This window comes from Pongo pygmaeus, chromosome 4 (assembly GCF_028885625.2).
Source record: "Pongo pygmaeus isolate AG05252 chromosome 4, NHGRI_mPonPyg2-v2.0_pri, whole genome shotgun sequence".
In the NCBI taxonomy this organism is placed as follows: domain Eukaryota; kingdom Metazoa; phylum Chordata; class Mammalia; order Primates; family Hominidae; genus Pongo; species Pongo pygmaeus.
Genome location: NC_072377.2, coordinates 79,516,826 through 79,544,685, shown reverse-complemented (window position 1 = coordinate 79,544,685; position 27,860 = coordinate 79,516,826). Strand labels below are relative to the sequence as shown.

General features: G+C 37.2%; 1 pseudogene; it reads right to left on the bottom strand.

The window, feature by feature from the left end:
- Positions 1-27,860, bottom strand: part of LOC129036196 (bridging integrator 2-like) — a 61,392-nt pseudogene that overhangs the window by 5,114 nt on the left and 28,418 nt on the right.

Below are 27,860 nucleotides of genomic sequence, written 5' to 3'. Positions count from 1 at the left end.
GCCTGCATCTGTGCTCCTTGTGGCTCCCTGGAAGGAAGCTTCCATGGAGAAGCCATCTGCAACAAGAGAAGTTGAAGTCAGCAGAAAAAGAGAAAGAAAGCTGAGATGTGGAGAAAGAGACCTAATGATATCTGTTAAATTTCACTTGAATTTGATTTTGGGGGGTTACTTGCAACTAAAGTAGACTCTTGACATATATAATCCATCCATCACCTTAATCCATAACAACCCAGTTTTTCTTCTAGAAACCCATTTGCCTATTCTAACCGAATAAGATGAGCTGGTCAAAAATGTCCATGATTAGGCAAAAAAAAAAAAAGCAGACATAAAAACTTCCTGCCCATCCGTGGATACATCTTGATCAACTTTTGTATTCTTCATACCTGTTTTAGCATAGTGTGGGACACAAAGTAGCTATCATCCAAAAGAGGTAAGAAAATTTCCTGGCACTGCCGTAACAAATCATCACCAATCGAGTGGCTTAAAGGAGCAGGAATTTATTCTCTCACAGTTGTGGAGGCCAGAAGTCCGAAATCAAGGTGTCAGCAGGATTGTTTTTCTCTGGAGACTCTGAGAGAAGCCTTTTTTGGTTGTCACAACTGAGGCTTGTTACTGTCATCTACTGGGAATGCCTCTGCTCCATGCCTTTCCTAGCTTCCGGTAGTTGCCAGCAGTCCTTGGTGTTCTTTAGCTTGTAGCTGTGCTGTTCCATCTCTACTCTCATCATCACACAACCTTCTTTCCTGTGCACCTCTGTGTATGAGAGTCCTCTCCTCTTATGAGAACATCAGATACTGGACTTAGAACCCACCCTATCTAGTATGACTTCATCTTAACTAATTAAATACACAAAGACCCTATTTCCGAATAAGGTCACATTCTGAGGTTCCAAGTGAATGTGAGTTTGGGAGGATGCTATTAAACCCTATGCAGATGGCAGAACAATACCTTATATTTGCAGAGAACTTTACAGTTTCTAAAGCATTTTTAAGAAAAGAAATGGGCAGACAGTTATGCAAGTCCTATTTCTTCAGGGAGGCCCTGATGATGAGTGAAGAACACTGAGCTCCATAGAGTGAGCTAGAGAACCACTTGATACCGCCAGCTGGGAGACTGGAAATGAGCTGGAGAGCCCAACTGCAGACCACTATCCCTCTCTTCTGTACTCTGCCTCAATTTTATCGGCAGCCTCAGCTCAGGGATCTAAATGCTCACTACCTTGTTTTAAGAGCCATCTGAATTTCCATTTGGAATTCTATCCAAAGCAATACACCACCAAAGCCAGCCAAAGAAGCTGCTATTTATTTTTCCAGTTTATTTTGCAACATGGGCATGCATCTTTTAATGCATATATTAATCAAACTGCTTTCTAGATGCTTTGACCCAGAAGCTAAGTTCAAAGACTCCAGCAAGGCACTGGCAATGGCAGCCAGAATCTTGGCATTTGACGGTTATTACATATCAAGGGTCTTTGTTCTCTTGTGATCACTAGCAGTAGTTCCTGGATGGAAGCAAATAAAAAAATAGAGGTAACTTTGCCTTGCTTTATGGACAAATCCTGGAGTAACAAAACTCAACATCACTAGAGAATCCTGGAACATTCAAGAGTTCTTTAAAATAAAATAACTCATTACTTCATGATCATAATATAATATGGCAGGACTAAAATCTAAACTGAAGCTAAAAGTAGAACTCTGGGAACACATTTTGAAGCATGGTAATTTTTACCTCCAGTTATCAATGATAATCATTTGAAGTGTTGGATTATCTCCAATTATTCTTGCTTTCCAGTAAGAAATAGGACTTGAATTTCATTTGTCAGAAGGGACTCTGTTTTCTCTCTACTTACTGTCAGTATCTAGCCAACTGAAGAATTTGACAAAGTGTTAATTCTCCCTAAGATATACTGTCCTTAGGTGGCAGTTATTAATCAAAGCAAGACTACAAATAGCACTTTAAGTGAGGATTTACTAAAATCAGTTTTCGCATTGTAGACATTAGTGCTGCCTATGTCTATGTTTACCTAGAGTTAAGATGACAGATGGGAACCATGCTTTCCCTAGGATCCAGTCCCAGAAGTTATGGTGTAAGCTTGGGAGGAAGACATGAAGGCAAGCTCATTGAGTTGTGCAGACAGATGAATCATTTGTTGGGATTCAGGGCTCCATTTTACATTTACTCCTCACATGGACAGATAACTTTGTTCTTGACACTCTGGACAGGGGCAGCCCACCCTCACAGCTCTGATCAATTTGCACCAAGAGGGTGAGAAGTCACAAGACACTCAGAGTTGCTGGGCTATTTCACTGGCCTAAGTCCACCGACAGCCTCTCTCTCCCTCTCTCTCTCTCTGGGTTTGTTTTGTTTTGTTTTGTTTTTATGAGGACTGTGGCTTCTGAGACGCCTGATTCCAAGTAATCCAGATCAGAAATATCTTAAGAGCCCCCAGTCAGTGAGCTGGTTCTTTTTGCCTTCCAAAGAACTGCTGTCAGCAAACAAAATACCCTAGCCAAAATAAATGATATTTTTATAGGCAGGACTTTAATCACCTGAATGAGGAAGAAAAAGTTTATCTCTCCCTAACCTAAAAACCCACCAAACTATATCAAAACTACCAAACATCCATTACTGAGATGTGAAGATCACGTATTTGGTCTTGAGCTATAGTGTGTAATTCAAGCTTTAAACACACGTGTGCTTATGTAAAACTCGATAACCGCTCTCCAGAAGATTTTATGCCACGAGTACACCTTTCACAACACTGTTAATTCATAACTTTTATTTTTTTCTTTGAATAAAAGAGGAATGCAAGTAGAAAACTGAGTTGTAAACAAAATTTTAAATCTCAAAACAGAATTCTGAAGATAAAGTTGATAATTCTGCCATGAGAATAATATGTAATTGTCAATAATTTGGGTGATGAGGAAATGTAGAAACTTCTACACAAGAAGAGAGTATGAATCAACAATTTACAAAATTGAAGTCTAAAAGAAATGCTGTGTCAAAATTTGTAACACCCTGAAGTAAATGGAGAAGGTTGACATGAGCTCGTTTACCATAATCTGAGCTGTGAGAACAAGGGTCTCATCATCTTCATCTTTGGTGGTTCTCAAATGGAAGATTTTAACAAGAATGTGCAGGCTGAAATTCTAAACAGATTTAATACAGTTAGGCTTCAGGTTAATACGCAGGATGCTGAGAGTTCTGCAGTGGAATGACAGAAAAGTTCGGGATGGCTGGGAGAAAGTGTAGGTCACACTTGTTTTGAGAATTTGGTGTGAAAAGACTGTCATTAGCAAAGACAAAAACCTGTGAAGAATAAACCATAGGTTCAACAGAAAATGATATAACTTTCTTTTTTTTTAAGAAAAAAAACCAGCTTTCTGTGGTACTTCTGACTCCTACATACAACACTCAAGGGTCCTATCACCTTTCACAATCTTGGACAAATCAGGTCATCCAGATGGATTTCAGTTCTGCATGTGTACAAAATGAAAGGTTGAATAATCTCTAAGGGCACTTTAAGCCCTGACATTCTATGCTCTTATTCTTTAGAATCATTTTGGAATACTGGAACAATGATAGACCCTGGAATAAGAGAGACAAGTATTTAAATCCTAGTTCTCTTCCTTAATAGCTGTTCACTTTTGAGCAACTTCTAAGCTGTTCAAAACTATGTAAGTTTATTGAGCTCAAATTTCTTAACTGAAAAATAAAAATAAGACTCCATCTCACAGGATTTTATGAAGATTAGCTCTAACATATATAACATACCTAGCCCAGTGCCTGGCAACCAATGCACAGTCAACATTAGCCTTTTAGATCACCCTGCTCACCAGTTCCCCTTCCCAGCTTTCTTCACATCTTACTGAATAGAATTGCTTCCCGATACAACATCACACATCCCATATAAATACCTCTTTTCATCATGCTAACTTTGTAATCATTTTGTTAGCCCTATTTTAGTTGATCAACTTTATGCAAATCCCAAAACAAATGCCCAGCAAATTATGAGCCAGTTTCATAATGTTAGATATCCAAAGGGAAGGGAAGACATAAAAGTCTGTGCTAAAAACCATGGCTCTTCCATGGCTATGGCAAACTACGCTGGAAACAGATTTGACAGTTTGGAAATTATCAGAGGCAAAATAGACCATTTGAGCTCTGGGAAAAGCATTTCAACCCGAAAGGATAAGAACAAAAGGAAAACAGTAACTACAACAAATGGCCAAATCCAAAGGTTCCTTTTTACCTGGGTTGAAGCACAGAAACCTAGAGCTGAAAGGGATGACAGCTAATCCAGACTCCTTATTCTATAGATGGAGAAACTTCTTGCCCACTCATTTCTTAGCCCCATACAGCACCTTCTGTGAAGGCACAGTAGCCTGAATTTCTTGCACACAGGGACATAAGATTTCCTATGTGTTGGTGTGAGTGCCTACCACCTTACTAAGTAAGAAGACCCAGATTACCGTTCAAAAGCAAATGGTTAAGAACTATCCAACTACCGACAGTTTAGATAATATATGCATACATAAATTATGTATGTGCATTTTGTATGTGTGTACATGGTGCAAATGTATTTAATATATAAATAACAGTTCTATCTTTATAAGATAGGTTCAAATAGAAACCCTAAAGATACTACAATAAAAATTAATGTTTTTGTGGAAAATTTCAATTCTGAAGCATTCTCCAGATATTTTTTAATGCAACATTAATCCACATGCGCCGGGAGTCAAGACAGAGCCCCCAAGCTCAAATAATCCAGAAAAGGCCACCTCTTCTACTCTCACATCACCCTTGACAGGAGTGATAAGGAAGCAACAAAATGCTGCATGCATGTGTCATGAGGCCCACACCTCCAAAAAACACAGCCCAGGCCCATGAATTGCTTGGAAACCATGAAGTCTGAGCCCATCATGCCCTTCATCACTTTTCCCATCTGTTACAAAGTCTACTAGGTTATCCATCATCCCAACTCCAATCTCTGAATTATTTTGGGCACTGAGGCAATTCCCCACCATCATGCTTCCTCCCCAAAATTTCTATTTGGTTTTTAATTAAACTACTTTATGTCACTTTACTGATATTCTCTATTTGGTGAGAGCTAATTCTCATATTTTTCTTTGATTCTTTAGACATAATTTCCTTCAGTTATTTGAACATATTTAAAATAGCTGATGTAGAGTCTTTGTATAGTAAGTCTAATGTCTGAGCTTCCTCAGGGACAATTTCCATTGATTGCTTTTTCTCTTGTGTGTGAGCCATACTTTGTTATTTATTTCAATGTTATATAATTTTTTGTTGGAAATTGGACATTTTAAATAACATAGCATGGGAACTCTGGAAATCAGATATTTTTCTCTCTCCAAGATTTGTTGTTGTTGCTGCTGTTGCTGCTGTTTGTTTATTCAGTGACTTTTCTGAAGTAATTCTATAAATACTGCATTCGTTGTCATGTGTGGCTGCTGAAGTATCTGCTTGGTAAGCGTGGTGACCAGCAACTAAGTAGACAGATATTTTCTTTAATGTATGGAATCAATAAGTCTTTGCCAAGAAACTCTGTATGCATCTTGAGAGAGGCCTTCAACACTCTGTCAGTCAGTTTACAACTCTGCTTTAGCACTTACCTCCTGCCTGTGCACAGACTTAAGGTCAGTTAGAGGTGACAGCACAAGTCCTTCTCAAGTCTCTCCTGGGCATGTGCACAGCCTTACACATGAGCATGGCCTTCTAGATTCCCAGGAATGTGCAGGACCTCTTTAAAATGGCTTTTGGTCATTTCATTTCCCAGATTTTCCTTTTAACCTTTTTGATTGGGCTATTGTTTGGTCAAACTGTTATCTATCATCTCAGGTTGCTAGGATATTAAACAATTGCCATTGATTGTTTTTGACAAATCCTCCCGGAGAAAGCAGGCAAGCTCTGACTCAGGTTAAATAAAAACAAACATTGTGAGTAGGGCCTTCCATGAAACTACCAGACAGGTCAAATGATGACAATTCTCTGTAAATGGAGCTTTGAAAGGAGCTCCAAACCCACTTTGCTCCCTCCAGAGACTGTCCATCTGCTGGTTTTCACTGGCATCATGAGCTGTTGTTTTTCAATACTACCACAGAGCTAGAGAGAACAGGATCAGAATAGGGCAAATTAAAATGCCACGAAATCCATGATTTTATAAATATTTATCCAGTTTTCTTGTAAAAACCACTCTCTGGATTGCTGCAAACTTTTAGTTAATTTACAGAGTTCTGGGGAAGTTGATCCTGACAAGTATGCCAGTGTTCTAATTGTTTTTATAAAGAAGAGGATTTTTGAAAGTCCTTACTCTGACATTCTCACTGATATCCCTCTAGGCTAGAGTACTGCCAGAGCCATCTAATTGGTCCTAGTGCCTCCAGTCTGTCTTCTCTCCAATCTGTCTGTATAATGCTGCCAAAGTAATGAACAATTCTAATGATGTCCTCCCTCGCTTAAAAACCTACAATGATTTCCCATTCCCTTCACTAAAATTGAGATATTTTACTGTGGAACAAAAATTCTCCATGATCTGGTTCCCACCTACCTTGCTGGCTTCATCTCCCACAATTCAGCTTAATTTCCAGTCAACTGGACTGGCTGTCATTCACACATCAAAATCCCTGGCCTCCTTGGTGACATGTCTGATCTTTTCAGCAAGAAGTTCTCTCTTTCTCCACCTTCTTCACCTCCAGAGCCTTTCCACTGCTTTCACATGGCAGGGGTAAAGTATATTTGGTGGCTCAAAACTCAATGGTTTTTTTTTCTATAATTTCAACTTCTATTTTAGATTCAGGAGGTACATGTACACATTTGTTACATGGGTATATTATATGATGCGGAGGTTTGGGATACGATTAAACCCATCACCCAGATAGTAAGCATAGTACCCAATAGGTAGTTTTTCAACTCTTGGCCTCCTTCCTACCTCCCTACTCTAGCAGTCTCCAGTGTCTATTGTTGCCATCTTTATGTCCATGAGTACCCAATGTTTATCTCTCACTTACGACAACATGCAGTATTTAGTTTTCTGTTCCTGCATTGATTTGCTTAGGGTAACGGCTTCCAGCTGCTTCCATGTTGCTGCAAAGGACATGATTCTGTTCTTTCTTATGGCTGCAAAACCTCAATGTTAGACCCAAAGATCCTTTATTTAGACCCAAAGAATCTAGAATACTTTACGGACCTCATGATGGTACATTTGCATATATCCAGAATCTTTAATGATCTTAAAAATATCAACAAGCAAAAAACAAATAATGCCATTGAAAAGTGGGCAAAGGTCATGAATAGACACTTCTCAAAAGAAGACATACAAGTGGCCAACAAATATATCAAAAAATGTTCAACATCACTAATCATCAGAGAAATGCAAATCAAAACCACAACGAGATACCATCTCACACCAATCAGAATGGCTATCACTAAAAAATTTAAAAATAGCCGACGTTGGTGAGGCTGCAGAGGAAAGCAGATGCTTATACATGGTTGGTGGGAATGTAAATAAGTTCAGTCACTGTGGAAAGCAGTTTGGAGGTTTATCAAAGAACTAAAAATAGAACTACCAATCATCCCAGCAATCCCATTACTGGGTATATACCCAAAGAAAAATAGATCATTCTACCAAAAGACACATGCACTCGTATGTTCATCACAGCACTATTAACAGTAGCCAAGACATGGAATCAACCTAGGTGTCCATCAATGGTGGATTGGATAAAGAACATGTGATACATGGAATACTATGCACCCATAAAAAGAATAAAATCATGTCTTTTGCAGAAATATAGATGCATCTGGAGGCCTTTATCCTAAGTGACTTAACACAGAAACAGAAAACCAAACACTACATATACTCACTTATAGGTGGGAGCTAAACAATGGGTACACGTGGACATAAAACTGGGAATAAGAGACACTGGGGACTACAGAGGGAAGATGAGGAAGGGAGCCAAGTGTTGAAATCCTACCTATTGGGTATTATGCTCACTACCTGGCTGACAGATTCAAACATACCCCAAACCTTAGCATCATGCAATATACCCATGTAACAAACCTGTATATGTGCTCCCGAATCTAAACTAAAAGTTGAAATTGAAAAAAAAAAGAAGGGATAAATTTGATGTTTCATAGCAGATAGGATGACTATGCTTTAAAAAAATGTGTTGTACTCAGGTGGCAAACACCCTAGATACCCTGACTTGATCACTGCACATCATATACATGTAAAAAATTTCTCATGTGCCTCATAAATTTGCACAAATAAAAAAATAAAATTTTTATTAAAAAAATAGGGTAGCGACTAATGTGACATGAAACACAGCAAGACCCAAACCAGGGGCACATGAAGGTACACAATACCAGGGAAGAAATGGAGTCCTTTAGTCTCTGAGGTAAGAGCTGGAGTTTCAGTGCAATGCCAAAATCAATTCTGAGGCATTTGAATGAGAGATTACCAAATGCTATGAAAAGCAGTTAAAAAGGTTCTAACTTGGAGATAAAGATCAAAGTTTAGGAACCTGGGAATCAGGGAGTAACAGGAAACAGGTGATCAGATTTTGCTGGGGAGGTCAGGGTTTATCTGGCCCTAAGCTGTTTTTAATGGACCAGGGTCCACTGCAGGCCCCTCTAGCATCCGATAGATCTCTGCAACATGAATGGGTTGTGCTGGCTCACAGACTAGATGAGGCCTTAAAACAGACAAAAAGGAAGAAAGAAATTTACTCTACAATTCAATTATGCTAGTCAGTGGCACATTTCTTTCCCAAGTCACAAACACATTTACATAGTCTGAGATTGCAAGGCAGATATCTCAAAAATAAACTTCTCAAATGAAAGAAAATGGATTTTAAATTGCAGAGGTAATATTTCTATTTCATACCATCTGTTATAACTCAAGTTTTTCCAGCTAATAGATTATTCATCAGAAATGATGAAAACATTTTTGAGATCAAAAGTATGTTATTGGAAAGAAAGATATTCAAAAATGTTAAGATAATTTAAAAAGTATTTACTCAATATAGTTTTTCTCTTAAAACTTACAGATATTGATTATGCATCAGTGTGCTTGGTTAGACCAAAATGATGATATGTTAAGCCCTTTCCTCAAATAAACATAGAAATGTGAGTGAACATGTTATCTATTTTACATATCTCCTTGCACTACTACTAAAACGTGGGCAGTTACATGAAGAGAGTTCTACCTTGTAGATTCCCTTCAAACTGACATGACAGACAAAGGTAGCTGACCAAAGATTAGGAGACCCAGTTCCTGGTTATCTTTCTGTCTCTCCTCTGCAGACACAGTCAACCCTAGTGGTCTAATCTGATCAAAGCAAAAGTCTCAAAGTCCCTAGTTTCCATCCCAACCAATACTGACTGCTGATTTGTATCAGAAAACAATTAGGATTTCCTAAATTGGGGCTTGCACAAGTACCTCAGAATTAGAAGGAATCAAGACATTCGGTCAACGACATGGTGTGGTTAAGAACAAGCCACAAACAAAAAATAGGAAGAGATATCTACCATCAGCCTCCCTACATAATCAACACAGCAACATTGCTCAGAGGAGAAAATGAGATTTCAGTAATATCTTGACTCTAATATCAACATACAGCCAACCAGAAACAAATGGTAGGGAAAGGCTTTCCCTAACATGATAGTTAGAAGGCAGCCATTGAGTGGTCTGTCCTCATTCACCTCTGCTGACACTGACGTAGAAGCTCTCTCACCCATCTCCACTGCAGACCTAGCCCCACACACATAGTGAACAAGTACCAAAGTCAACAAATGACTAACTGTAGCATTCTAGCTTAGGGCAATTCCTATGCTCGCTTCATTAGACATCACAGGGGCCTCGCAATGGGAGACTAAACAAAGAGGTATAGGACTCTGGAGACCCCCAATTCACAGAAATGCATAAATGTCCTCCTCTAAGCAGGAGATAGACCTGGTGGTATCTGTCTGGGTGTTGCCATGATGCCTTCAACTTCTGATGTTCTTTTTCCTTTCTTTTATCAGTGATAGAATGATGGAAATTTATAGAAATAAGGAATATAGGCATTTGGGATTGTATGCAGGTAAGCACCACCTTTGAAGGCTTCTAGGCTGTTGCCACACTCCAAAGCAATGGCTAGGCTTTGTCTCCACTCTGCCTGTCCTAGGAGAAAGTGATTGACACACTATCCTGTAGACTATAACTGTATTCTATGTATAATAAAGATTTACTACAATCGGAGGAGGTTTGCTAACATTTTCTGCTTTGCTGAACAAGTGTACCTGCTTTGCAAAACATTGACCTAGGCAAATGAAAGAACAGTGGCACGCTCCTGGAGTGCTGACTTCATTTTCCTTCACAATTTAAAGTCTACATTGTGGGTAATTTTAGCATTCATTATGAAAATGTGGCTACCTTTAAATATAATGCATTGAAAATAGCACAGGAGGCCAGGTGTTTAAGTTGACATACTAAATCTGTAACTCTTTAATTGTATTATCTTAACTCTTTAATTGTATTATCTTGGTCACGTCTCTAAAATTCCTTGGCCTTTCTTTCTTCAAAATTAGGGTGACTGAAATGGATTAGTGATGCTCAAGACTGACTATACATTCAAATCCCCTGTAAAAGTTATAAAACTCACAGACACCATTGCTCAATCCAAACCACTTACAGTACACATCTCTAGAGTGGGCACCTTGGACAAGCTTCAAGCTTCCTTTCCTTTTCGTTTTACAATCTTTGAACTCAATGATAGCTTTGAAAGCATTTATCCATTCAGTGGATGTGTATGCAGTGCCTATTATGTGCCTGGGTTTTATGAGGTGAATTGAGACCTCACCCCTAATTCATACATTGAAGTCCTGACCCCAGTGTCTCAGAATGTGACTGTATTGTATTTGGATATAATTTTTAAAAATTAGTTAAGTTAAAATGTGGTCACTAAATCATTCTACAATAAAGACACATGCACACATATGTTTATTGCAGGACTATTTACAATAGCAAAGACTTGGAACCAACCCAAATGCCCATCAATGGTAGACTGGATAAAGAAAATGTGGCACATATACACCATGGAATACTATGCAGCCATAAAAAAGAATGAATTCATGTCCTTTGCAGGCACATAGATGAAGCTAGAAGCCATCATTCTTAGCAAACTAACACAGGAACAGAAAACCAAACACCACATGTTCTCACTCATAAGTGGGAGTTGAACAATGAGAACACATGGACACAGGGAGGAGAACATCACACACTGGGGCCTGTCAAGGGGTGGGGGGCTGGGGGCGGGAAAGCATTAGGAGAAATACCTAATGCATGGGGGGCTTAAAACCTGACGAGTTGATAGGTGCAGCAAACCACCATGCCACATGTATACCTATGTAACAAACCTGCATGTTCTGCACATGTATCCCAGAACTTAAAGTAAAATAAAAAATAAAATAAAATGTGGTCACTACGGTGGAACTAACTTAATATGACCTGTGTCCTTATAAGAAGAGAAGATTACACAAAGGAAGGCCACGTGAAGACATAGGGAGAAGACAGCCAAGGAGAGAGGCCTCAGAAGAAAACAACCCTGCTGACATCCTGATCTCAGACTTCTGGCCTCTAGAATTGTGAGGAAAGAAATTTCTGTTGTTTAAGCCACCCAGTCTGTGACGCTTTGTTAAGGTAGCCCTAGCAAACTAATATAAAGCATAATATGCAAGATTCTAGGTATAGCATAGGGCAAAACACGGAAACAGGCCACCTCCATGGAATTTACAGTTTAGCAAGGGTCAGATAAGAAAAAATTACAAATTATGCTAAGCCACGGGAACATTTAATACAAAGTGCTGTAACAGAATGCCAAGACAGGTAGTAGTTGGCTTATGTTAGATGAAGTTGGTAGAGAAGGACTCTCTGAAGAAGTGATATTTATTAAAAGCTGTTAAGTTGAGACCTAAAGGCTGAGAATGAGACAGCCATGTGGCAGCGAAAGGAAAAGCCTTCCACTCGGAGAATCAGGAGAGGCAAAGGCCCAAGGTAAAAAGAAAATGTGTGTATTTGGGGAAGCGAAGTGCCTCTGTGGCCAAAATGGAGTGAGTGATGAAGGGAGTGACGTGAAATGAGTTTGGGTAATTAGGAAAGGGGCCAGTCTGTTGAAATCCATGGTAAAGAGTTTGGATTTTATTTCAAAAAAAATTAAAAAAAAAAAAAAAAAGCAAGGAGACTTTAAGCTCGGCTTCAGATAAACCATGTCTAAGGGTACCATCTTTTTATTTAAATCACAAGGTTGTGGCCAAAGCATCGCCCCCACCTGGTTGCAGTGTACTACACCATCTTTCATTCTTTTGAGAGGTACAGAAGCCCCCTTTGTCAGGTTTAAAATTTACAGAATGGACTGAGATTAACAGAATGTTACTTTTAAAATTTTCTAAACCTGAACACAAATTATGAGATCCTATTTTCGATAATGATAGAATACAAATTTATTCTCATTTTAAAAAAAAACAATTGAACACTTTTAAGCAGGAAATTGATGTTTATGCATAATGGAAAGTAAAATAAGGTTCTTGCAGTCTCAGCTTTGGCTACAGCATAAAGACAATAGACACCATTTTTTGAAATTAGGCCCATGCTGATATTTCAAAGGGGTATTTTAAAAACCGCTTCGAGGACACCTAAGATCTGCTCCTACATTAAGTATATAAAATCAGGATTTGGAGATTTTGAAAGATAGCTTATTCTTGTTTTTGTTGTTGCTTGGTTTTTGGGGGGTTTTGTTTGTTTTGTTTTTGTTTTTTCAGAATTTTTGGAGAAAGCTGTAGGAATGCTCTAAGTCCCACCATATATACATATATACATTGTCCAGAGCATCATATTTGTGCATTATATTAATGATATATCAATTTGACCGAATGAGCAAGAAGCAGCAAGTCTACTGGAAGCCTTCTTAAGGTACCTGCATTCCAGAGGATGGAAGATAAACCCTGAGGAAACTCAAGGCCTTACCTCATCCCGAAGGATCTTAAGGATCCAGTGGTCTGAGGCATGCGAGAACATCTTCAAAGCGGAGGATAAGACAAATACTACAAGATCTCACTTATATGTGGAATCTAAAAAAGTTGAGCTCATAGAGGCAGAGAGTAGAAACTTGGTTACAGGGGGCTGGGGTGGGGGTGCTGGAGAGATATTAGTCAAAGGGTTCAAAATTTCAGTTAAACAGGAGGAATAAGTCCAATCTATTATATAATATTGTAACCATAGCTAACAACAATGTATTGTATGCTTGAAAATAGCTAAAAGAGTAGATTTTAAGTGTTCTCAACACAAAAAAATGATAAATTTGTGAGGTAATGCATATGATAATTTAGCTTGATTTAGTCATTTCACAATGTATACGTATAATCAAAACATCATATTTATACATCATAAATACATATAATTGTATTAGTCAATTAAGAAATAAATGTTAAATATTTTAAAAATAAAAAAATAAAGTGAAGGACAAATTACATCTTGCATCTCCTACCACTAAGAAGGAACTGCAATGCCTAGCAGGCTTAGGTTGAACAACCATCCCAGTTTGCCTAGGTCAGGAGAATTTCTGGGACTCAGGATTTCCAGTCTTAAAGCTGGAACAGTTCCAGGAAAACTTGTCTGGTTAGTCATCCTTGAAGACATCTTGTTTTTTTAAAGCCACTTACAGTCAAGTATCTGTTTCTTGCAGCTGAAAACATTCTGACTTATACTATTTCAAAGTCTCAAAGAGAACCACCCCGCCGCCCCCCACCACCAAGTAATAACTCTGTAAATTTCTGCGGATTTAATTGAGCTCTGAGTTGAATTAGTTGTTACTGAGTTAAAAGAAGGTCATCTCTGTCAGTTATATCCTAAGTGTCTAGCACAATCCCTAGACCATAGATGGTGTTTGGCAAATATCTGCTTAAAGCCAGAATGGCTTCAGGATCTTAGCAAGCAAAAGGGAGACTTTAGGAGTCCAGATGGAAGGCTGAAAATGAGAAAAACTAGTTCAGTGAAACTAAAGTTCTAGAAGAAGCTTTCTGCTCAAATGGACAAGCAGGAAGCTGCCCCAGGCAGGGTCAGAGAAACAGACTCTGAAGAGGACTCTAGCCTCCTCTGGTGGCTCAGAGGGGAAGGCAGTGTGCCACTTAGGAATCTGTGCTAGGGAGGAGATGGGGAAGGGGAATGTAAAAGACAGCCACAAGAGATTTTCCTTAGCAAAAAGAGACAGAATATGATTTCTGGTAACTTTCTTAGTAAGAATTAAAGAGCTGAATCAAAGGAAATTAGAGGCTGTCTTATCTGTACTCATAGGAATTATGAGCTCCTAGGAGTGGTGGCAAATGACAGCTCTCAGTAGAGTATCATCTCCTTTGCTTGCCCTCAGCTAAAAGGGGCTGACTTACCCAAGGTCAAGCCCGCATCCTGGAAGAAGCTTGTATTCAAAGATTTGTCCATGCAAACAGTATAGAGGCCCAAGCCCCTCAGTTCCACTAGGGGCAGCTCTGAAAGGCCATCCTGGCTTCAGAGCTCCCCACGGAACTGAGTGAGGCTTTTGTTTGACTGTACTGAAGTCCAATAGCTTCTTGTTCTGCAGCAACTCTTTTCCTCATTGCCACAATGGTGTTGATCCAAGAGCATTTCCCATTGATTTGAGACATGCAAATCTCCTTGGAGTCTGCTTATTAGTGTCAAAAACTGGGAAGAGTCTGAGATGTTTACCCTACTTGTAAGCTAACAAGTTCATAGATGCCAGCAGAAGACACAAGACACCTGATTCAAGAAAAAAGAATGTTAGCTGACATGGTGGCACGACCCTGTAGTCCCAGCTACTTGGGAGGATGAGGTGGGAGGATTTCTTGAGCCTAGGAGTTCCAGGCTGTAGTGCACTACAATTTTTGCCTGTGAATACTTTTTAAAAAAGAATGTTATTACTCATAGCATAGTAGTTAGCATGAACTTCTGCTTAAATTGATTTTCCTTGCTTTCATATCCCACAGGTGATGCAGATTTCACAGTGGGTTTGCGTCACAGCTGAGAAACCCTGAGCTTAGGAAATCTCAATCTTTTAAAGAAGGCTGCTAGCAAATCTGCCTATCCTTTGCCCCAGAGGGAGATATGACATTTATTATACTGGTCAGGAAGCTGGTCTTGGAGGCAGATACTGTCTCTATTTCCTACACCTCTTTGCCATATAAACATTCTTAAATAGATAGTTCAGTACAGAGGCTAATAAAATATTATGTTATAGTTGAGTAAGCTGACAAAGAAATTGATAAATGTCCTATCAGCACAAAATGTTAGACATCCCTGGACTCTAATTAGGGTTTGGGGATGGGAGGGTGACAATAGGGGGAGTATTTTCTTGGAAATCTCTAGAATTTCTTTTGGACAAAGAGCCACACTTTAAAACAATCAGCATTAAGTTTTCTTGTATGTGTCACAGCTTAAGCTGGTTATGTAATAATTTTCACTTGTTGAGTCGTGAATGCATTACAGATGCTCAAAATAGCCTTTATTCTATTGTTAAGTTTCTTTTGTTTCCTTGAGTTTCGAGTGTTATTTAGCATCTTAAATGTTGCAAAGGTTTATTTTATCATTATTAATTATACTCTGAAGAGTCAGTATTTTTGCACACTAGAAGAAGTACATTGTTGCTAAGTTCTGTACAATATGTTTTTTTCTTTTTCTATTTTAATTTTTATTAATTTTTAATTTATAATTGACATATAATAGTTGTACATACTTATGGGGTATAGTGTGATGTTTCAGTGATCCTTGTATAAGGATCAAATCAGGGTAATTATAATATCCATCACCTTAAACATTTATTAGTTATGTATGGTGATAACATTCAAAACCTCCTCTTCTTGTACAATATGTTTTTTAAGTTCATCATTTAGTTAAGTTTGCACAACAGTCAAGAAGCATATATCAACCCAGTTTTACATTGTAAAATAAAAATGACCAAGTCCATCAACACTATGAACAATACCCAATAGTTAGAAAAGGCAAGTCTTCTTTTAATGGACATATTGAGCCATTATCCTATGATGTAATGATGTTGCTTCTGTAGGATATTATTTAGCTATGTAAAAACAAAGTATGTTATTTGTTATTGGAGTTAAAATAGTCTCTAATTATGCACAGTTTGATATCAATGATATAAAAGCAATCATGGCGCAATCAAGCAAAATGGCATTGTTGGCAGGTTCCACTTAATATTCCTAAATTACCACATTGGCAAAAGTCAAGCATTTATGAGTGTTACTGCAAAGCCAATCAAATAGTCCATTTGCATGGTCCCCTTTGGTGTTTCTCAAAAGTTGATGCTCACGCCCAGGGAGCATGGTTAATTCACAGGATTATTTTTCAGTTTACCCTCCTGAAGAAAATCTCCCAAGACTAGGGTTTATCTTCCTGAAGTTCAATAGCATCCAAAATCAGTTTTTCTGATCCCCAGTCTTTATTAATTTTTATTAATCAGAATTTGCAATTTCTTGCATAACCTTCAATTATCAGACTAATAAATAATACCATTGTGAAAATTCCATTACATAGAGCGCTCAGACAATTGTCTGCTCCAGTTAGTTCTATTTCCCAGTTAACAGGATAAACAAGAAATACACCTGAAAGAAATGTTTGTTAAAAAACCTTTATAAACATATAATGTACTTTAAAGATTTAATAAGTATCCTAGTAAAAATAATAGCTAACACTATGGATTACTTGCCAGGGGCCAGTCACTGTCTTTATATATGTTAACATATTTAATCTTGACAGCAAACCAAGGATGTAGCTGCTATTTTTCTCTTCATTTTACTGACAAAATTATTAATTTCCTCAGATTAATTGAGGAATTAGGTGAAATGAATGGTGATATGGTTTGGATATTTGCCCACTCCAAATCTCATGTTGAAACATAATCCCCAGTATTGGATATGGGGCCTGGTGGGTGGTGATTGGATCATAGGGGCAGATTCCTCATGAATGGTTTAGAGGCATCCCCTTGGTGATGAGAGTACTTGCTCTGAGTTCACGTGGATCTGGTTGTTTAAAAGTGTGTGGCACCTCTCCACTCACTCTTTTGCTCCTTCTCTCACCATGTGAGATCTGTTCCCCCTTGACCTTCTGCCATGAATTTAAGCTTCCTGAGATCTTCACCAGAAGCAGATGCTGGAGCCATGCTTGTACATCTTGCAGAACCATGAGCCAACTAAACCTCTGTTCTTTATAAATTACCCAGCCTCAGGTATTTCTTTATAGCAATGCAAAAATGGCCTGATATAAAAATTGGTACTGAGAAGTGGGGCATTGATATAAAGATACCTGAATATGTGGAAACAACTCTTGAACTGGATAATGGGCTCAGGTTGGAAAGGTTTGGAGGGCTCAGAAGAAAAAAGAAGATGAAGGAAAGTTTGGAACTTCTTAGAGACTGGTTAAATGGTTTTGACAAAATGCTGATAGTGATATGGACAGTGAAGTCCAGGCTGATGACGTTTCAGATGGAAATGAGGAACTTATTGGGAACTGGAGCAAAGGTCATCCTTGTTATGCCATAGCAAAGAACTTCGCTGCATTGTGTTCATGTTTTAGGGATCTTGAAATTTAAACTTAAGAGTGATGGTTTGGGGAATCTGGTGAAGAAATTTCTAAGCAGCAAAGCATTCAAGATGTGACCTGGCTGCTTCTAACAACCTATGCTTAGATGTGGGAGCAAAGAAATGACTTAAAGTTGGAACTCATATTTTAAAAGGAAGCAGAGTGTAAAAATTTGGAAAATGTGCAGCCTAGCCAAGTGCTATAAAAGAAAAGCCCATTTTCAGGGAAAGAATTCAAATGGATCTTGGTAGAGTTATTTGCATGTCTAAAAGGGAGTCAGGTGCTAATAGCCAAGAAAATGAAGAAAAAAAAAAAAAAGGCATTGAAGGCATTTTTCAGATATCTCTGAGGCAGCCCCTCCCATAACAGGCCCAGAGGCCCAAGGGGAAAGAATGGTTTCATGGGCCAGGGCCAAAGCCCTGTGCCACCCCAGAACACTGCTCCCCATACCGTTGCTACTTCAGCTCCAGCCATGGCTCAAAGGGCCCTAGATACAACTCAGGTTGCCACTTTGGAGAATGCAAGCCATAAGCCTTGGTAGCTTCCATGTGGTGTCAAACCTGCAGGCACACTCAGTGCAAGAGTGATGGAGACTTGATGAGTTCCACCTAGATTTCAGAGGGTGTATCAAAAAGCCTGGGTGCCCAGGCAAAAACCAGCCACAGAGGCAAAACCTTAACAGAGAAACTCTACTAGGGCAATGTGGAGGAGAAATATGGAATTGAAGTACCTACACAGAGTCCCCACTTGGGCATTGCCTAGTGGAGCTATGGGAAGAGGGCTACTGCCCTTCAGAATCCAGAATGATAGATCCACTGGCAGCTTGCATCCTGAGCCTGGAAAAGCTGCAGGCACTCAGCTCCAACCCATGAGAGAAGACATGTGATTGGCATCCTTCAAAGCCACAAAGGCAAAGCTGCCCAAGGCCTTGGGAGCCCACCTCTTGCACCAGTGTGCCCTAAATATGGAACATGGAATCAATGGAGATTATTTTGGAGCTTTAAGATTTAATGACTACTCTTCTGGGTTTCAGACATGCATGGGGCCTGCAGCTCTTTTCTTTTGGCCACTCTTTCTCTTTTGGAACAAGTATGTCTACCCAATGCCTGTATCCCATTGTATCTTGGAAATAACTTGTTTTGATTTTAAAGGTTCATAGGTGGAAGGAGATGAGTATCAGATGAGACAGAACTTTGCACTTGATGTTGGAATGAGTTGAGACTTTAGGGGACAGTTGGGAAGAGATTATTGCCTTTTGCAATGTGAGAACCTGAGATTTTGGGGTGGGCCTGGGGCAGAATGATATGGTTTGAATATTTGTCCACTCCAAATCTCATGTTGAAATGTAATTCCCAGTGTTGAAGGTGGGGCCTGGTGGGAGGTGTTTGAATCATTCATCCCTCATGAATGTCTTAGCGCTATACCCTTGGTGATGACAGAACTCGTGCTGAGTTCATATGAGATCTGGTTGTTTAAAAGTGACACCTCCACCGTCACTCTTTCTTGCTCCCATTCTCACAATGTGAGATGCTGCCTGCTCCTCCTTCACCTTCTGCCATGATTGTAAGCTTACTGAGGCCCTCACCAGAAGCAGATGCTGAAGCCATGCTTGTACAGCTTTCAGAACCATGAGCCAAATAAACCTCTTTTTAAAATATTATTATCCAGCCTCAGATATGTTTTATAGCAATGCAAAAATTGCCTATTAAAAATGGTAAATTCAAATGAGGATTGGAACTCAGCACTCTGGCACTGCTCATGTAATCACTATGGTATGTGGTATGGCAGAGTAGGGTATGTATTTATGTGTAATAGTTCCTCAATGATTAAATATCTTATATCAGGACCACCACTATAGACATGAATTTCCATTGAATAACAGTATAAATAAAACAGCTGTGACAGATCGGGTAAAGGGTATGAGCTGGGGTGGGGCAAAATTAGTTTAGGGCTTGAACTCAGTTTATTTTGGGGTTTTCATAAAAGTATGGAGAAGAAAGAATAAAAATTGCCAATTATTCCTACCATTAGTAACATTTTAACAGATGTTTTGTCAGTCTTTTACTACACAGTATAGATGCATTAAAAAATTAAAGGCAGTTTATAATAAAATAGGTGAGCAGATTCTGAAAAAGAAACAGACCTTTAAACCTAAGGGCTCTAGACTTCAACTTCCTCAACTGCAAAACGGATATAGGACTAGAACTTACACTCACTGAAGCATAGGAAGATATTTCATATAAAATACTAAATATGATGCTTGGCACATAGGAAGCACTCTACGAAAGTTAGATATTGGTATTCGCATCAACTATACATAGCATTTTCAACTTCCTTTCCTACCCGTCTAGATTGTGAGCATTTTCTCACTTTATTGTTCTTTAAAAACAATTATTAAACTTTTAATAGTCTTATTGAAGTATAATTTGCATGTCATACAATTCACCCTTTTTAAGTGTACCATTCAGTGGTTTTTGTTATATTTACAGATGTGTCCCAGCATCACCACAGTCAATTTTAGAACATTTTCATCGCTTCAAAGAGAAACTTGTTGGTTTTTTTTCTATCACTCTCTGCATTTGATAAGTTTTGGTATGTTGTGTCTTCATTTTCATGCATCTCAAAGTATTTTCTTATTCTCCTTTTGATTAAAAAGTCAAAAAATAACAGATGTTGATGAGGTTTCAGAGAAAAGGAAACACTTATACCCTTCAACACTGGGAATTACATTTCAACATGAGATTTGGAGCGGACAAATATTCAAACCATATCATTCTGCCCCAGACCCACCCCACGTCTTATTCTCCTTTTGAATGCATTCATCTTGGATGCATTGGATATTTAGAAGTGTGCTGTTTAATTTCCACCTATTTGTGAGTTTTCCAATTTGTTTTTTTTTTTTTTGCTATTGATTTCCAATTTCATTTCATTGTGACCAGATAATATGCTTTGTATTATTTCTTTTAAATTTACTAAGTTTTTAAAAAATGATCCAATATATGGCATATCCTGGAGAATGATTTGTGTGCATTAGAGAAGATTGCCATATTCTGTTGTTGCATGGAGTGTTGTAGGTCTAGTTGTTTTATAATGTTCTTCAGGTCTTCTATTTTTATGCTGATCTTCTATCTTGTTCTGTCTACTACTGAAAATGGATATTGAAGCTTCCAATTATTGTTGTTGAATTATTTATTTCTCTCTTTATTTGCTTCATATATTTTGGTGCTCTATTACTAAGTGCATACATGTTTATAATTATCATATATTGCTGATGGATGACCTTTATTATTATAAAATCTCCCTATTTATCTGGTAATATTTTTGGTTTTAAAAGTCTATTTTGTCTGATATCAATATAGCCACTCCAGGTTTCTTGTGGTTGCTTTTTGATAATATGTCTTTTTACATCCTTTTGCTTTCAATCTATTGTATCTTTCAATCTAAAGTGTGTCTTCTGTAGATAGCATAGAGTTGGATCATGTTTTTAATCCAGTGTGACAATCTCTGCCTTTTGATTGGGTGATTTAATCCATTCACATTTAATATTGTTATTGATATAGATTTATGTCGCTGGTTTACTTTTTGTTTGCTATATGTTTCATGTCATTTTTTCCTCCTCCACTTCTCTTTCATATCTTTCTTTTTCCTCAGGCAACTATTTTCAAATGTAGCATTTTATGCCTAATAATATTAACCACTTTTAGGTGGTTGCTCTAGGATTGGCCATACACATCTTAAGTTATCAGAATCCACTTCAAATTTACTGGCTTAATTTCAGTGATATATGGACACATTACTCCTATATAGCTCTATTCCATTTCTCCCTCTTTATGACATTATTGTTATGCATATTTCACCTATCAATTTACAAACCCAACTATACCCTGTTGTTATTATTACTTTATCATCTCTATTAATTTCCTTTTTTAACTTTTATTTTAGGTTTGAGGGTACATGTGAAGGTTTGTTACCTAGGTAAACACATGTCACAGGAATTTATTATACATATTATTTCATCATCCAGGTATTAAGCCCAGTACCCAATAGTTATCTTTTCTGCTCCTCTCTCTCTTCCCACCCTACCCCCTCAAGTAGAACCCAGTGTCTGTTGTTTCCTTCTTTGTGTTCATAAGTTCTTATCGTTTAGCTCCCACCTGTAAGACAGAACATGCAGTAGTTGGTTTTCTGCTCCTGCATTAGTTTGCTAAGGATAATAGCCTCCAGTTCCATCCATGTTCCCAAAAAAAGACATGATCTCATTATTTTTATGGCTGCATAGTATTCGATCATGTATATGTACCATGTTTTCTTTATGCAATCTGTCACTGAAGGTCATTTAGGTTGATTCCATGTCTTTGCTACTGTGAATAGCATTGCAGTGAATATTCACATGCATGTGTCTTTATGGTAGAATGATTTATATTCCTTCAGGTCTATACCTAGTAATTGGATTGCTGGGTTGGATGGTAGTTCTGTGTTTAGCTCTTTGAGGAGTTGCCATTCTGCTTTCCACATGGTTAATTTACACTCCCACCAACAGTGTATAAATGTTCCCTTTTCTCTGCAACCTCATCAGCATCTGTTATTTTTTGACATTTTAATAATAGTTATTCTGACTGGTGTGCAATGGTATCTCACTGTGGTTTTTATTTGCATTTATCTAATGATCAGTGATATTGAGCTTTTTTATATGTGCTTGTTGGCCACATGTATATCTTCTTTTGAGTGGTGTCTGTTCATGTCCTTTGCCCACTTTTTAATGGGGTTGTCTGTTTTTCTTGTAAATTTGTTTAAGCTCATTATAGATGCTAAATATTAGACCTTTGTCAGATGCATAGTTTGCAAAATTCTCTCATTCTGTAGGCTGTTTACCCCGTTGATAGTTTCTTTTGCTATGCAGAAGCTCTTAAGTTTAATTAGATCCCACTTGACAATTTAAGCTTTTGTTGCAATTGCTTTTGGTATCTTTGTCATGAAATATTTGCCTGTGCCTATGTCCTGAATAGTATTGCCTAGGTTGTCTTCCAAGGTTTTTATAGTTTTGGGTTTTACATTTAAGTCTTTAATTCATCTTAAGTTGATTTTTGTGTATAGTGTAAGAAAGGGGTCCAGCTTCAATCTTCTGCATATGGCTAGCCTGTTATCCCAGCACCATTTATTGGGTTGGTAGTCTTTTCCCCATTGCTTGTTTTTGTCAGCTTTGTTGAGGATCAGATGGTCACAGATATGTGGCTTTATTTCTGGGCTCTCTATTCTGTTCTATTGGTCTATGTGCCTTTTATTGACCAGTACTGTGCTGTTTTGATTACTGTTAGCTTGTAGTATAGTTTGAAATCAGTTAATGTGATGGCTTCAGCTATGTTCTTTTTGCGTAGGATTGCCTTGGCTATTCAGGCTCTTTTTTGGTTCCATATGAATTTTAAAACAATGTTGTTGCTGTTGTTGTTTTTGGTTTGTTATTTGAAGAATGTCATTGGTAATTTAATACGAATAGCATTGAATCTGTAAATTGCTTGGGCAGTATATCTATTTTAACAATATTGGCTCTTCCTATCCATGAGCATGGAATGTTTTTCCATCTGTTTGTGTCTTCTCTGATTTCTTTGAGCAGTGTTTTGTAATTCCCATTGTAGAGATCTTTCACCTTCCTGGTTAGCTGTATTCCTAGGTGTTTTATTCTTTTTGTAGCAATTGTGAATGGGATTGCCTTTCTGATTTGGCTCTTGGTTTGGCTGTTGTTGGTGTATGGGAACACTAGTGATTTTGGAGATTGATTTTGTATCCTGTAACTTTTCTGAAATTGTTTACCACCTGGAGGAGCTTTTTTGGGCCGAGACTATGGGGTTTTCTAGATACAGAATCATGCCATCTGCAAACAGAGATTGTTTGACTTCCTCTCTTCCTGTTTGGATGTGCTTTATTTCTTTCCCTTGCCTGATTGCTCTGGCTGGGACTTCCAATCTTGTGTTGAATAGAAGTGGTGAGAGAGGGCATCCTAGCCTTGTGCCATTCTTCAAGGGGAATGCTTCCATCTTTTGCCCATTCAGTGTAATGTTGGCTGTGGGTTTGTCATGGATGCTATTATTATTTTGAGGTATGTTCCTTCGATACCTAGTTTATTGAGAGTTTTTAACATGACACGGTGTCGAATATTATCAAAAGCCTTTTCTGTGTCTATTGAGATAATTATGTGGTTTTTTGTCTTTAGTTCTTTTTATGTGATGAATCACATTTGTTGATTTGCATATGTTGAACCAACCTTGCATCCCAGAAATGAAGCCTACTTGATCGTAGTGAATTAGCTTTTTGATGGGCTGCTGAATTCAGTTTGCAAGTATTTTGTTAAGGATTTTTGCATGATGTTCGTCGAGGATACTGACCTGAAGTTTTCTTTTTTTGTTGTATCTCTGCCAGGTTTTGGTATCAGGATGATGCTGACCTCATAGAATGAATTAGGAAGGAGTCCCTGCTCCTCAATTTTTTGGAATAATTTCAATAGGAATGGTACCAGCCCTTCTTTGATGTCTGGTAGAATTCGGCTGTGAATCCATCAGGTCTCTGGCTTTTTTTGGTTGGTAGGCTATTTATTACTGATTCATATTCAGAGCTTGATATTGGTCTCTTCAAGGAATCAGTTTCTTCCTGGCTTAGTCTCGAGTGGGTGTATGTGTCCAGGAATTTGTCCATCTCTTTCTTCTAGTTTATGTGCATACAGGTGCTTGTAGTAGTTTCTGATTCTTTTTTTAATTTCTGTGGGGTCAATGGTAACATTTACTTCATCATTTCTAGTTGCACAAAAACAATTTTTGAAGTGTATCAGAGACAATGTTTCCTGTAATTTTTTTAAATTTTAAGTATGCTACAATGAATGTTCTCATAAATAAATGATTTTGTAGTCTTCTGATATTTTTCCCCTTAGGATAAAATTCCAAAAGCAAAATGGCTTGTTCAAATAACATAAATATTTTGAGACTTTTAATGTAAATTTCCAAATTGATGTCCTGAAAGAATATGCTACTTACATTAGTATCTGAGATATGAGAACATGTAAATCTGTAAAATTAAATTATTACAATTATTTCTAAACTTTGCCAATTAGTGAAAAAATGGTGACTCATATTTATTAGATGTGTTTTATTCAATGAAATTGAATTTTTGTATGTATGTTGAAAATTTGTATCTCTTTTGTGAATTCCCTATTCATGTCCTTTGTCTACATTTTCACTGGGGCTTAAATGTCTTTATCATTGTTTCATAACAGTCCTTTTAATTTCACCGATTGATTCACGTATTCATGAATTCATTGTATTACACAAATACCTATTATTAACACATAATTTACAACATAGATTACCAACATATCTCTTTTTCATTTGCTTTTATATTTTGTACATAATGATTTTGATGTACAGATATTTTTAGTTTTATGTATATAATCTATCAATGCTCTCCTTTGGTTTCTGGCTTTGGTACTAGGCTTTAAAAGGCCTTACCCAGAGATGTTATGTATGTCCACATATTTATGTTTTTCTACTTTTTAAATGACTATTATTTTTCATATTTAAATATTCACGTTTAAATATTCAAATTATCTGGAATTTATTTCATGATAAATTATAAAGTAGGACCCTAATATGATCATTTTTCTTTCAAAACAGCCAGTTATTTACATTTCTCTAATAAGTACATTTTCTCTAATAAGCACATTTTCTCTAATAAGCACATTTTCTCTAATAAGCATGCTTTTCCAGTACTTGTATAAAATATGATATTCTTCTATTCACTAGGATCTTTTTCTAGTTTGTCAATTCCCCTCTGTTAATCTCTCTATACCTTCTTGAGCCAATATCTTACTGTTTTAAATACTGTATCTTAAAATTGTATTCTTTCACCACTATGTTGTTTCTGCTGTTTTTCCCAAAAAATACCATTCCAGGGAATTTCAGAATCATTTTGCCTGGTGTAAGAAGAACCAAATTGGAGTTTAAATTAGAATTAATTTCAAGAAGGTATAAATTAATTTGGGAAGAATTTTTAAAATTTTTATTTCTCTCAGTACTAAACACTGGTAAATCTTTTCATTTATTCAGGGCCTTTTTTCATATTACCTAATAAATTTAGCAATTTTTCTCATACTGGCCCTATATATTTCTTGTTAAGATTTTTCCAAGTTATATGGTGTTTTTGTCCTGTCATTGATGATATTTTTCCATTGTAGTTTCTGATTGTTTCTTGCAATCATCATATATATATTCATATATATATATATTCTATCATATATATATTCATATATGTATATTCTATCATATATATACATATATGTATAAATATATATGATAATTTTGTTATATATTCTTAATATATTATATAAAACATATATATTTTGTTACATATATTTGTTAAATATACGTGTGTGTGTATATATATATACATATATACATATATATACACACACACATATATATATACACATATATATACACATATATATACACACATATATATATACACATATATATACACATATATATACACATATATATACACATATATATATACACATATATATATATACACACATATATATATATATACACACATATATATATATTTGAGACAGAGTCTCGCTCTGTCACCAGGCTGGAGTGCAGTGGCACGATCTCAGCTCACTGCAACCTCCGACTCCCTGGTTCAAGCAATTCTCCTGCCTCAGCCCCCCTAAGAGTTGGGATCACAGGCACATGCCACCACACCCACCTAATTTTTGTATTTTTAGTAGAGACGGGGTTTCACCATGTTGGCCAGGATGGTCTCGATCTCCTGAACTTGTGACCTTGTGACCTGCCTGCCTTGGCCTCCCAAAGTGCTGGGATTACAGGCATGAGCCACTGCGCCTGGCCTATATTTATTTTTTAACTAGCAAACTTAAATAGTTTTTTAAATAGTTTTTCCTTACTTTTGGGGGTTTTCTACATAAACAGTCTTATCACTTGCAAATGAAAATCATTTTTATTTTTATTTTCCAGTATTTATAATTCTCAATTCTTTTTCCCATCTAAATATAGTAACAAATATTTCCCAAAATCATCAGTGGTTATACATCTTGTTCTCATTGATTGCAGTCCTTTCATTGCTTAACTATTGGGCACAATGTTCACTTTGGGTGTTTTGATTTTGAAAAAAGCCTCATTTCATTTCTACTTCAATTAAAAACATTTTTAAACCAGAAATAGGCATTGAATTATATGAAATGTCTTTTTTGCATCTATCTAGATGATCATATACCTTTTCTCCCTTTGGCATCTATTGGTATATTATATAAATAGATTTCCTAATATTAAACCATTCTTTCAATTCTGAAATAAACCTCATCTAATCTTGGCATATTGTCCTCATATTATGCTATTGAAACAATTTACTGAATATTTTACTTGGATTTCTAAATCTCTATTTATGTGAAGTTACTCTGTCATTTCTTTTGTTGCTTCCATCAGATTTTGGCATTAGGCTCACACTACCCTTGTTTAAATAAATGGAAAATATTTCTTTAGCAGTTTAAATATGTCATGCCACTCTCTCCTGGCCTGTAAGGTTTCCACTGAAAAGACTGCTGCCAGTGGTTTGTAGTTCTCCTTGAAGAGGTCCTTCACATCCCTTGTAAGTTGGATTCCTAGGTATTTTATTCTCTTTGAAGCAATTGTGAATGGGAGTTCACTCATGATTTGGCTCTCTGTTTGTCTGTTATTGGTGTATAAGAATGCTTGTGATTTTTGTACATTGATTTTGTATCCTGAGACTTTGCTGAAGTTGCTTATCAGCTTAAGGAGATTTTGGGCTGAGACAATGGGGTTTTCTAGATATACTATCATGTCATCTGCAAACAGGGACAATTTGACTTCCTCTTTTCCTAATTGAATACCCTTGATTTCCTTCTCTTGCCTAATTGCCCTGGCCAGAACTTCCAACACTATGTTGAATAGAAGTGGTGAGAGAGGGCATCCCTGTCTTGTGCCAGTTTTCAAAGGGAATGCTTCCAGTTTTTGCCCATTCGGTATGATATTGGCTGTGGGTTTCTCATAGATAGCTCTTATTATTTTGAGATACGTCCCATCAATACCTAATTTATTGAGAGTTTTTAGCATGAAGTGTTGTTGAATTTTGTCAAAGGCCTTTTCTGCATCTATTGAGATAATCATGTGGTTTTTGTCTTTGGTTCTGTTTA